The sequence below is a fragment of the Amblyomma americanum genome, chromosome 8, assembly GCF_052857255.1.
Source record: "Amblyomma americanum isolate KBUSLIRL-KWMA chromosome 8, ASM5285725v1, whole genome shotgun sequence".
NCBI classification, from domain to species: domain Eukaryota; kingdom Metazoa; phylum Arthropoda; class Arachnida; order Ixodida; family Ixodidae; genus Amblyomma; species Amblyomma americanum.
The window spans coordinates 96,783,623-96,797,322 of NC_135504.1; positions in this window are offsets into that span (position 1 = coordinate 96,783,623).

Genomic DNA, 13,700 nt, shown 5'->3' on the forward strand with positions numbered 1-13,700 from the left:
GCTAAGTGAAAAATAAAGCAAATTTATCGCTCATGCGATGTGTTATAGCCGAGATGACACGAAGCGAAAGACCAGTGCCCACTTAAAAAGGCAGTAACAACGACGAATTCAGTCTGAGGCCAAGGGTCCTGCACAGAAGGGCGCCGCCATGTCTATCGCCTCGGGAATGTCCCTTCTTCCTCGGCGCCCTATTGGCCGATGGAAATCGGCGAAACTTTTCCGGTGGCAGAAATAGGTCCTGGACCGATCGGGCTTTCCGCTGGGTATTTCGACGGAATCTTTGTCGCAGCGGCGGATTCCTCTCGCTCGCGCCGCCGAATGCTGAAGCGTGAACGCGCTGCGATGGGGATGATGATTATGTCCTCAGACGTAATGGCACATACCCACGGCGGTGGTTGGCCAGGGGTATGTGCTCCAACGTTACTAGATAGGGTCAGTTTTAAAACTCCCTTATCTCCCCTTGCATCGGCGGCGTCTCCATTCCTGCGCCTGTCGCCAGGTGGCGGAACCGTCTCATCCGGCTCCAGCTGACAGCCGCAACTGCCGTTCGCAGCCATGCGCGGCGGTTCGTTGGTATCGGGCTGCTGACGCGCGCTTACCTTTTAGAGTCACAGAATTAAGCATTTTATTTCGCAGCTGCAAGTCCTGGTTGGACCTCTAGCCATAAAAAGCATATTTATAATTCTGCACGCCATTGCAGCCTGGAAGAAAAAAAAAGAGGGGGAGATCCTTCCATACGCATAGCACGCGCCGCCCGATGCAGCTATACACTTTCATCATTTGTGCCTTGTTGAAGAAATATGTGGATGGAATGCGTTTAATGTTACTCAATATCATGCTAGAAAAGCAGACGATACTTTTTTTTCGTATACAAATTTTATTGATCTCAACTAGCTTCCATTTAAGCGAGAACGCCTCTAAAGCAACCTTGCCTCCTTCCTTGCTGCCTTTACTTGCACGCTGTGGTCCTTTTGCTGCCTCAGAAACTTTGCATAAAAATGCATGCGTGTAACTAGATAAAACTTTATAATTCGGGCGCAAAGCTCTTCTGAATGCGTGGAGCAGCCTACACGGACGAGAGGTTTTTTTCGAAAGTTCCTGCACCATACTCCAAAACAAGTCACCAAACAGTTTGTTGTACTATGTTTTGTGTTCAGTGACAGATTCAATAGCATTAAGCATTAAAATGTGTAAAAGGACGCAAGATGGGTGCTTTAAAGCACCAGGTATGAAAGACCTCATCTCTGTGAGGACAGCTGCTGGTGGGACATGACTGGCAGCAGTGATTGTTTCGAGGCAGTTCTCGCAGCTAGAAAACCTGCTGGCTTTCTTTATAATATAGCCTCCAAGATGGTAAATAACAGCTTCAAATGGAGTGGCACGATTGTAGTCATGCTGGTTTGGATCCGACGTTGAAGACTCCTTGAAGTGAATTTTGTGAAGCATCTGTTCGAGTTTTTCCTCTCTGGCTTGTTTTCTTGAAAAAGCAGCTAGCTTCTGCAAAACCTAGCTGCTTCGAGTTTTTCCTCTCTGGCTAAAGCAGCTAGCTTCTCCAAAACCTAGCTGCTTCTGCAAAAGCTAGCTGCTTCTGCAAAAGCAGCTAGCTAGGCAAAACCCTACCTTCAGAAGGAAGGTATATGTATCGGGTCTTGCCTGGCACCAGTACTAAGGAATCTGTTCTTATCTCATCTTGACAGGACTGTTAATGATCGCCTTAAATGTACAAGAGTAAAAAGAGTGTTTCGTTATGTTGATGATTTTCTGGTCGTCATCGACGGCACCATGGACGACATTCGGAACGCAAGCTCCGAGATAATTTCAGTATTCAAAGAATGTTTGAACCTACTTCAGCTAACATATGAAATGCCAGCTAACAATGAAATTAGTTTTTTGGGCATCAAGTTAAAATTTGCAGAAGATCGCACATGCTGGAGCTATGCACCTAGGACTAACAAACCATTGCTTCCGTACACTTCAGCTCATTCGAAACTAATCAAGCGAAGCATAATCAAAACCACCTTTAAGAAAGCGCTCGATAAGTCATGCCAGCACATTACGAGCAATAGTTTCTGCCAGCAGGTTGAACGGTTGCAAGAAGCAGGCTATCCTAGTATAGCAGTAGCCGAAAGCTTGATCGGAAAAAAACAGTCACCAGGTCAAAGCCCACCCGAGAAATATAAAGGAGTAGCGGTGCTTCCGTATATCCACAAGATTTCGCATAATCTAAAAAAAAATCTGGCAGCGTGCAGGAGTCAAAGTAGTGCTTTCAGCACCGGATAAACAGGCCAAACTTTGCAGGATGACCGACCCCTTTGCTGTTAAAAAAGAAACGTGCACAATAAGGCACCAAAAGAAACGTGTAGAATGTGCAGAAGGCGTCGTATTTTCCCTGCCCTTGTCATGTGGAAAATATTACATTGGTCAGACCGGTAGGTGTGTTAATGAAAGACTCCGAGAACATAATAGGAACTTGGCGAACGGCAAAGGAAACCTTGCCGAACACTGTTTGGATTGCAAGCCGGTGGGGTGCCATCCAGTTTTCGAAGAATGCCAAATCATCAGTAAAAATAAACAGCAACTAACACCTGAGATTTTAGAAGCCAAACAGATACGAAAACTGAAAGATAAATGTGTTAGTGCAGCATCTATCTTGCTCTGAAAGAAAGAAATCGAATTCCTTGATGATGTAAATAAAAACAAACACGTAAGATTGCAGAAGCTAGACAGATACGAAAACTGAAACATAAATGTGTTAGTGCAGCATCTACCTCGCTCTCAAAGAAAGAAATTAAATTCCTTGATGGTGTAAATAAAAAGTGCGTGTTATGTGGTGACTCACGGCATGATAGCCTGGCAGTATTTCTGCCATATTCAGCCTGTATAAGCACTTCACATGCAATGAATAAACTTCAGTTGAAAGTTAGTGCTCGTGTTGCCTCTTTCTTTGTTCGTCCTGGTGTCTTAGCGCTATATGTTCCGTCATGGCAAACCAACTTGCCCGAACAGCCGCTTTGAGCATTTCCACCGTTTTCCCGTCAATTACGTGCACGTAATTTTTGAGGACATCCTGGTCGTGGAAGTGGAGGTCGCATACTCTCGACTTGGCTGATAACTCCCTGTCAGCACGCGGGAGGGCTCGATTCGATGCAGCACGCAAGGCGTCGTCGCTGGGTGCAGAAAAGTAATGCCGTGACGAGCTGCTCGTGTCGTTCCGGTAGCCGCTCGTGCATCCCGGCACGCAACGCGTGGGCATGGTGACCGCTTGCTAATCGCAAATATCAAGCGACCGAGAACTGCCCGCACGCATCCACCGCAGAAGTCGGAAAGGCCAAGACGAGTCGCGACGCGAAGCTCCGTCGCAGTCGCGTCGTCGCGCCGGCGTGGCAGGTGGAGCCGGGTTCGACGGCAGCGCCACGAAAGCGCGAACCAGTGGTGGTTCCGCGCAACAGAGCGGAGTTTTGAAACTGACCATATCTAGTAACGTTGATGTGCTCTGTGTCTCCCTCATCTTCGCCTTTACTTCCTCTTCTAATCCCTAACACCCCCCCCCCCCCCCCCCCCCCAACCCCTGCAGCCTGGCGCAGTTGCGGTGATACCACTTAGCTCGGTGAGCAGGCACGTGCGCCAGTCGAGTTTCCTTTCCTTACCAAACCACATTCCATCTTTATATCCACGGTCTATGTCTGGTGTCCCGCGGATGACTAACCGAAAGCCTAAAAAAAGGCAAACTGAAGCTCGCCCGCAGTCAAACCTGATGAAGGAACTGAGTAGGTTCTGAAACATCGTGTTCTGTTTTCACTTATTTTTCGGTTGCCGTTCTTTCTAACTTGAATTAAATTTATTTTTCAACCAAACAAACCTGTGTCGAATGTTTTGCTTTGAACCCTGGCCATGAATGTGACGGCAAAGCAGAACAGAAGACAGGTTAGGGATGAGAGAATGGAGGTGGGCTCTGGTGGTAGCTTTCTATTCCTAACGATGCCAAAGAAATTACAATAAATCTTCGCTCCCACTAATATATCAATCGCCCTTGCCCTGCCTTTGACCTGTACGCAAAATGACGAAGCCCTCAAAATGCGCGGCTGCTGGTTCTCCCGGCAAAGAAATTGCGTGCCAGCTTCCCCTGCGTGTGTGCAAGGCGCAGTCATTTGTTTTCATGCTTCTATTTCAATATTTACTTTTTAGTTGGTGTATGAAAACGTGAGGAACCTTCTGACCAGTAAAAAATTCCGCAAATTATGTCGCAATGCCCCTTTTCAGTGCAGGAAAACAGCCAAAGGCAGTGCGAATGCCAAACTTCCCCAGTAAGACCATTTTATTTTTGCAGTTTTATATTATATAGGGAAGATGTTCCCGATCGACGCTGCTTTCCATTCGCCTTCGTAGCCGTTAATTTAATGCAATGCATTAAATTAACGGCTACGAAGGCTGCTCTCTCTATATCTTGTGATGCCCTGAAAACCACGTTCCGCTCCAGTCATCCGAGAGGGTACATGTATGTACTAGCTAGTAGATTAGCTACTGTGTACTACTAGCTAATCTTTTGCCATGAAAAACTTTTAAACTTCAGTAATAAATATCTCTTGAAAAATGTCCTCTGAATTGCTTGCGTGAACTCGACTTCAACTACACATCAAGCACGTCATACTTTAACCTTAGTGTTGCAATTGCTTTCATGCAGTTATTTAAGGAGCCCCCTTAGGTGAAATAAAGGTTTAGCGAACTGCAGGGAAGTGAACTAAAGTATACAGCCACAAGTAAATGACGCCACTGTTGCCCCTTTCAATGGTTGTTAGTATGTATGTCTCCTCTTGTGATTGTTGATATGGGTTATTTAGTTGAGCCTGTTACATATTTTCGCTCACCTGTGGTTCTTCAACGTGTGCTGACATCGATCAGTACACGTTCCTATAGCATTTCGCGTCCATTAAAATGCGTCCGCCACGGCCGGGATCAAAGCCGTCTTTTGGGCCAGCATTCGTCTCATAGCCCCTTTAGATCTTCGGAGAGAGAACATTTCGGCAGTGATCTGCCTGATCGGGAGGCAAGTTAGGTAGAAAAGACTCTGACCGTCCGACAGAATGTCGCACTGGAGAATTGACGCCTCAGAAACTTTTTCAGTGTTGACTGAATTGAAGCAAGAGGCGCGCTTTTCTACTTTTTCGCTCAACTGAAAAGGTGAATAAAATTCAGGGGGCACTTTATTGACCTAAAGTGCGGTGAGGCGAAAGCCTTTAGCGCGGTTTTGCTGCTTGTGTCACTGATGTGTGGTTAAGATGTTGATTAAGTGCACAATTGTTTGTGAATCTTAAATGCTGGATACGCTGGAGGGCATTTGGGAGGCATCCGTCTGATTCGACGCCTTTCCGCAAACACTTTCCAGCGTCCCAGACAACGAGAACTGTATATGCGTTGGCAGGAAGTAGCGTAGTCCTTCGCACACTCGGCTGCGGAACGGAAGGATGGTGGTTCGAGTCCCATTGTGCAGAACGGTTTTTTGCTTTCTTATCGAGTTGAAGAGCGTAACGGACGGACGTTGTGACGTCAATTCCGTTCTCGTGAGTTCCGGTCGGCGATGTAACCGACGGACAGGATCTCGAGCGGGAGTATGAGCCATTAAAGGCTTTCGCCCTCAAAGCGCATCTGCTCCTACCCACTCAGCTCTAAAGGAGCTGTCGAAGTGGCACCGAAACGCCGGTTTTCGCATGGGAATCTCGTCGGAGTCTTATACTCTTTCTCTGCCTAACGTACACCTTCGGGACGCTTAACCGCATTGCCATATCGTGCCTAGCGCACATTATTAACGTCTTAAACCATGATAAACTAGCGCTCACGATTGCGCGTGGCTTGTATGCGAGAGTAACACAGCGCGATTGGAAACGGGGACGAAGGAAGACGCACAAGGACGAGCGCTGACTTACAAACTATGAGACGAGGGCGTTGTGAAGTGTCCAGATCTAATATCGACCACCGGATTTCTTTACCGTGCATTGAGATCGAAGAGAACACTGGCTCTTTTGCGCGTTGTCTCTTTCAAGATGCGGCCATTGTGAGCTACATTCGATGACGCGACCTTGGAGACAAGTAGCCGACAGCTATGAACATTCATTAACCACGGCGAGTCGCGTGGTTAGTGCTGCCTCAGTGTTCGATGAAATGAATGAAAGCAGCACTACATGTTGTTGTAGCAATATACAGGGCACTATAGATGACACATACATCGGGAGGCCCAGATTTGCTATTTTCCTGTACACTTTCTGTTGTTGCCTCAAATACGATGGCACATACCCACACCTGTACACTTAAATGATCCCACACTTCCTCACTGTCTTTCTTCTCTTATAGCGCGGAAAAAGATATCTTGAATATTCTGTATTAGCGAAAAAAGGGCAACCTAGCCGCACGTGCCGCGCCTGTCTTCATTTTTGAGTAGTCTTTTAGTACGTAAACTGCATCCGGCGCCAAGCCTGATGAACGTGAATAAAAATATATTGTACTTTTCTTTTTAATAATTCCCCTACCGCGAAGTGTACTCCAGCGCGCAGCCGCGTGCGCTTCCAGAAGAAGCAGAAGAACGAGAAAGAGCGGTGGAGCTTCACCACTCCTGTGAAAGCTGCGGACGTTTCTGGCTGCGCTACAATTGAGATGGAGCCCGACAAGAAGCCTAAGGCAAAACCGAAGCCCAAGAAGAACCTAGAAGCCTACAAGAGACCGCCCGCCCCAGCGCACAAGGGTGTTCCGGGCGTCAGTGACCAAGCGCTGCACTCTGAATCGGAAGGCGCTACTCAAGAGTCGAGCCTGAACTGGAACTTCCTCCTCAGTGATGACACCACCACCTCAAACGTCCCCCTCTTGCCTCCAAGCTCGCTCAAGAGTCATTCAAAGCGGCAGCCAAAACGGAAGCGCCGGATTTCGAAGGAGCGGGCCCAGAAGCACCGAGAAGACACCAGCGGGACCACTCCCACAGGGAAGGCGGGAACCCCAGGCGCTACCATGTACAGCAGTTCGGCGTCGAGCCATGGCACCTCAGTTGATAAAGGCTCCTCTGAAACAGAACACGAAGCTCCTCAGCAAGACCAAGCGAAGCTCAAGCTAACTCAGGAAAAAGAGGGCGGCGTCCAGATAGAAGCTCTCAAAACCAGCGGAGTTGAAAAAACCCAGACCGCGCCACAGCGCCAAAATCACAATAGCGCTGACTACTGCCCAGACGCGCCTACAGCCGCCAAGCGGGAAACGCCAGCTCCCGTTGTCGAAGTGCCCGTTCTCTGCCCGCCAGAGAGTGGCGCTTTCACCGCGGAGCACAGGGCGACTGCGAGTCCAGCAGACGCCGACACGGCTTCATTCTGTGCGGGCAGAGAGCGTTGGAGGAATAGGCGGGTCGTGCATGGGGCTCGAGCCGCTGCGGACGCCGCTGCCGAGGCAACATCGAGCTCTGCCCGGTCCGCTACTATTGAAGAGGGTGAAGGATTCGCTCTCGCACGAAAACCCCGTAAGTCCGGCCATTCGCCACAGGCAGAGCAAGAGTCTTCGGAATCCACGTCATCTGGACAGTCCAAGATGAGGTCTATGGGCAGGTCCTGGATCTCACAGATAAAACACGATCTGACCGGTGACTCCACACCGCGGAAAAGCGAAATCTTGACTTTCCTCAAAAGGCAGATGCGAAGAAAAACTTCGGCTCCAGTGGACGAGGACACGACATTCAGTTGTCTGGGCCAAGCGCATGAGGGCCTTTTGCCCTCGAATGATCTCAGCTGGGTTTTTGAAGACGAAAACGAGCAGCAGAGCGCTGCCACCACCTATTCCCAATTGACGTCGTCCTTGCCGAGCAAGTCCAGGAAGATGCCTAACGCGAGCATCGACCAGGCTTCGACTGCCGAGAAGATGGCTGACATCGAGGGCGAGTATAATGTTCCAGGGGCCGTCTGGACTCTGCGGTCTCGCGGTAAGCTTTGCGCGCATTTATTGTAGATTGTGGTTTAACAGGTCCAGAACCCGGTTAATGCAATAAAAAATGCGTTTATTGATATGACTGAGAGCTCATATCAATAAACGCATTTTTTACTTGCATTACCCCCGGAGTTCTGAACGATACTTGGTTAATACCACAGGTGCTATCAAGAAAGAGTTGTCCCAGTCAATCCTTACAGAAATGGGTGCTCTCGAAGTTTGGAAGATATTAGCTATATGCCAGACGTAAAGCATTTAGATAGCCTATTATTATATCTACTCGCGTAATTAACGCATTCTTTATTTTGCGAAATGTCTGGAAAATTTTGGAGGCGCATTGAATGTGCTGCGTAATTATTCAGAAAAAGGAGTAATTAACCAGTACGACTCACCTACTAAGTGAAACAAAACAAACCTTCCAGCCCAGTTTTAGTTCTCCATAGCCTAGTTAAGATATATCATAAACCCGTACGTATAACTCGCGTAGCGGCCCACAATGCGGTACAAAGACAGTACATCTAGAGTTCACTCCATCACAACTCAAAGTGTTCCGCACGCCGCCCAACAGGAATAGGTTCCTGCAATCCTTAATATAGCAAAATGAATCCAGACGCCCTCTGTGACCAGGAGCGTGTATTGGTGTTTGTATTGTTTGTGAAATATTCTTATTGGCTGTTCCTCTCGTGCTGTATGGTATAGTAGACGTCACCTTCGATAGACCACGCTTGATGAAAATATTCTGTAGTTGTTTCGGCAATCAGAAAAACAGGAACCCGCAGGAATTCACCATCATCGCCAGCAAAATGCGCCAAAATAAAGGGGCGCGTTTATTACGGCCGTTAAGAAAGGCTGCAGCTCTCGAAAGCCAAAGTGCGGGGTGCGTTCATTATGCGAGCGCGTTAATTACACGAGCAAATGCAGTGCATCTGGAAACGTCTTCCCCTAGGGAGCTTCGTATGCTGCTCTTCAGATCTGTCTCTCCTTTGGTCTTTAAGATAGTTTCGACTTTTCGACATGTTTTTGAAAACAAGTCCTTAAAGCATCCAAATGCCCCCGCCCTTTCAGTCTCTGCATGAATCAAAGGGGGAGAAATTCATGATGAAACCTTTAATTAAAAAAAAGTCAAAGGCACGTAAGACTGCTTACGTGCTTTCCTTGCCTTACGACGCGGTTCGGGTGTCCACCAATATATGTTTCCTGTCCTTAAATTGTCCGGGCAAGAGGTCGCACCGAAGGACGATGGCGTTCCGAGGATTCCTTGGAAAGGCTGCAACACGCTGTCGCGTCCTGCTCTTAAAGGCGAAGCTTAAGCGTCCTCCAAATTTTTAATATGAAAATTATTTTTGAGCAAAGGAAATTTCGCAGTAACTGCCCCACACCTCGGCGGGCACCTCAGCCTCGCCTCAAGGAAAGAGATAGTCTGCGAATGCGTACAATTTAAGGTGCATATGTCGTCTGTTTGAATTCCTGGCACAAGCTAGCCTCGAACTTGGCTTGCACGTGTAAGATATATGCAACGAGAAATCGTATGACGCCACCCTGAACGCTGCGCGACACACGGTTGCTCGCAATTTTGATACGAATGTATTTGGAAAAACTGGCGAGACGTGAGGTCAGACAGGGCGGGGGTATATATGGGCGAACGAAATTTATACAATTACCTGCGGGGAACGGGAGGTGGCTTCCTGGCCTTACGGGACTGACATCTAGGGGCTCTCGCACATGTGGCGAGGGCTCCTTGTCACCGGGGGTGGTCGTCGTCGCTTCAGCTGACGCGGTTGTTGCGACGCGCGTCCTTTCTTTCAGCCTTTACTCTCACATCTCCTTTAACCACAGAGTAAGAATAATATCTCCTACTGTCTGCATGCGGCAGCGATTGTGGCTTAGCTTGAGCCAGTGGGCAGGCTCGTGTTCTTTCCTTTTCATCCTTCTTGCAGTCGCAGCAACAACACCACATACGATTCCCTGAAATGGCACTGCTCGTCTCGCTGTGTGTGTCCTACAGCCGCTTTATGACGTCATCCTATTTTTCTTGTAATTGTTGGGGATTTCTGTACCGTCTGCGAGCTGTCGTTCAACCTGGCTGAATTGAGTCGAAATGCGAAGGCGGCTCAAGGGCTGTGGGAAAGCACTCATCGGGTGTTGACCGAGACTGAATGGGTGCTGTTGGTTCGGCACAGGAGCTCGAAGCAGAAGTAGGCGGGTCGGGCGGCTCCTCAATAGTGGTAGCGGAGGAATGCGAGCGCGTCACAGGCAGTGGCAGGCCGTAGGATGATGACAGGGCAGCCGGCACGAGCGACTGAACGGCTGCCACAGTTGTGGACGCGGGTGGTTGAGTAGTCACCTGCGGCTCACAGCGGGATCGGAAACGCAGCGAAGTCGGAGCAGTGAAAGACTTCTGGCATGCCGCTGTACTTGCCATGAAGTGGTCGTCCGGGGCCGTGTACAGCGACACATCCCAAGCACGGTGGCTGCTCGAAAAGGTGGCGAGCAGTGGCGAGCGTAGGAATAGTAGTGCGCTTGGGACGAGCAGCGGCGACGAGACCAGGGGGAACGGTCATCCCAGTGCCGATACTGGGATGAGGCGCCAGCGCGATGCGCTCACGGGACAGTACTCTCGGAAGGCAGCTTCTCGATCTCGCGGTTCAGCGCAGCGATGGGGTCGAGCTGCCGGTCTAAGCTGTCGCCGGTGGCTGATCGAGCAGATGAGACGGGAGCGGAGGAACACTGAACCACACGCAAGGCGTCCATGAGCTGGTCAGCCATTTGGGCCAGTGAGGCGATGTCTGCTGTCAACACGCTAAGGACCGCATGCACACGCTCATGAAGGCGTTGCAGGAACAGATCCCGCTGCAGTGATGCGTCCACAGACGGAGTATGGTTAGCAGTCAGGTGCATCGTACGACGCTTGTGGGCGCCGAGTTCTTCCACCTGAAGCAGGTGTTGCCGGCGACGTTGCTCCGAGTCACAAGCGCGCCGCATGAGCGCCGCTCGCAGACGGTCGCAAGGGCGATCAGCAAACGCTGAGCGCGGAATGTCTCGGACGACAGTAGCAGTGACAGGTGCGAGACATGATCGTACATGTCCCGCCGAGGCGTGATGCCGCGCAGGCGAAGCTTGGACTCGGTTGTCCAGAACCAGAGTTGCGAGTCCGAGGGCCAGAATTCGGGCAGCTGGAGCGCGGAGACGTGCTCATGCGGTGGCTTCGGCGAGGACAACAGAAGTGACGAGGCATTTGCGGAAGCTGTTGCCATCGCTTACAGGATCTGTGGCAGGCGTCGAAGGCAGCTGGGGTCTCTAGTTCCATGAAGCGTTAGGCATAGGCTGATACAGGCGCAGGCCGGGAACAGAGGAGGGGCAGCTCCGAAGTCCGTAATCACCTGTTTGTGGAGGGAGCGTCCCAGACACAAGTTGAAGGTGTCTGGTGTCCACGAATTTATTATGAGGACTCGTTCAGCCAGGAGGGGGCGGAGCCGCCGGAAAGCCGGGAAGATGGAGCGCCCAGATCCGATCGTGTAGCCGTCGAAGTCTGGTCTGTGCGCGCCCGCCGAGCGTGCTGTGGTATGTCGTCTTCTTCTGGAGCCGGGCACAACGCTGCATGCTACGTGATAAAGACCTTATTGTAAAGCCTTGGTTTATGAGGTCTAGCATCCCAAAGCGACCCAGGCTATGAGGATAGTGGAGGGCTCCGGAAATTTTGATCACCTGGGATTCTTTAACGTGCACTGGCATCGCACAGAACACTGGCCTCTAGCATTTCGCCTCCATCGAAATTGACCGCCGCGGCCGAGATCGAACGCGCGTTTTTCGAGTCAGCAGCCGAGCACCATAACCACTTGTAAAGACCTTTAAATTAAAAGTTTTCGGGGAAAATTCCTTCCTGGTGGTAAAGGCACTGAAGTTCAAGGCCTTTAGGTCAAAGGGCTTTATGGCTAAGGTCTTCAATGTAAACATCTTTAGGTCAAAGAACGCTTTCGCATTGACAGCACATAAGGCCCTTAAGTGCATAATGTAACTTTTTTGTTTCAGATCCCATAGCTATTGGGCCGTCAAGGTTTACGGACAAGTCACAGCAAGCCAGCAAGGGGCACATTGGATTCCTGGTGTCGGTGTTGGCGATACCCTTCCTGATATCCCTGTCGCTCCTAGTCGCCCTGTTCTTCTCTAAAAGGCCTGCTCGTCCACAGACGGCGCTGAAGACTCGTCTATTCACGGAGCTCGCCAAGGCGTGCGGTAACAGTGCGGCCTGCCGTCGGTCCGTGGACGCCATATGGTACTCGGCAGACCTGGCCGCTGACACCTGCATCGAGTTCGATCGGTTCGTGTGCGGCCGCTGGATGGCAGGCAACCCGCGCAGACCCAGTTATCGCGCCAAGAGCGTGGAAAACTACACGCGTTCTATCGACGACGCACTGCTACGTGCTCTTACTAAAGACGGAAGCCAACGCCCGAGCACTCACAACCGAAAGGTGGCCAAAATGGCGGCATTCTATAATACCTGTCGCGAATTCCTCAAAGGACGCAACGATACTGTGCGCATTTCAGATATAATCACCTCATTGGGTCTCGACCAGAAGTACAGAGAAAACACCAGAGCTGGATACGGCATTCAAGACCTACTGAACTTCGTCGTGAGCAACAGTATGAAGAACGGGCTCGCGTCTCTCATATCAGTTACTTTAAAGGACAGAAAGGTTTTTCTGGACGCTGGCGCAACACTTCATTCAACGCTTGAAGAGCGTGACATACTGGACTTGTTGAGTGCGAGCGTTGGACACATGGGGGGTGGCCAGCAAGACATCGATGATCTGTACAATTTGGACGTTGAAATCAATAATCGGCGTTCGAAAATCAACATTTCAGGACCATACGTTAGGTCTGCTCTGATGGACTTGCCCCCTCCTGTCTCTGGCGCCAGCTGGGCTGTAGCGCTCAACCAAGGCCACGCGGGACGTGCCAGATTTTTCTCGCTAGAGAGTGTAGTAAACTCCCGAGGAATGGCGTTTATATCTGAGGCCATGGCTCTGTTATCCCGCGTGTCCCTGCACAAGGCCCACATGTACGCATCCGCGGTTTTCTTGGCGCAGGTGATGAAGTACGTTTATTACTTCCGCGGACGATCTGCTAACAAGAGCGAGCTGGACGACGTCGCTGCATGCCTGAATGTCACAGGACTGTACTTCAAAGATATATTGCCAAGCTGGATTACCGCGACTATTGTGCCAGTGTCTGCAGTCGAAAGGTTCTGGAAGATGGCGAAATATCTGCGAGACACAGCTGCCGCAACCTCTGCCAGCTACGGGAATATGCCTATCAACGTTAGCGACTTCTTCTACCTGAACATATCTATAATTGGTATGGGATATTATTTGTTTTCAGCTTATTTCCTAATGAACGCTCATGTCGGTTGTCAGTGCTCTGAAATGAGGCCTGTGAGCATGGAGATCGCGAATGTTTCTTATACATTGAGAAGTGACTAGGAACACTTGAAGTAGTTTGGCGTCTTCCTGTATTCTAATGCAATCATCTAGAGGAACAAAGCGTAATCCAGATCGCTGCCTAGTTATAATCACAGGGATGGCTGCTCTATAAGGGAGCCCCTTGTATAGCTTAGCTAATGCATGCATAAGTGTGCCGAAAGACTGCATTAGAGAGCAAACCACTTCGGTGCGTTCGTCAGGCGGCAACAAAACTTAGTCCAGCATAGAACATGCTGCCAGCCTTCAAAACATTTTTAGCATTAGGATCTA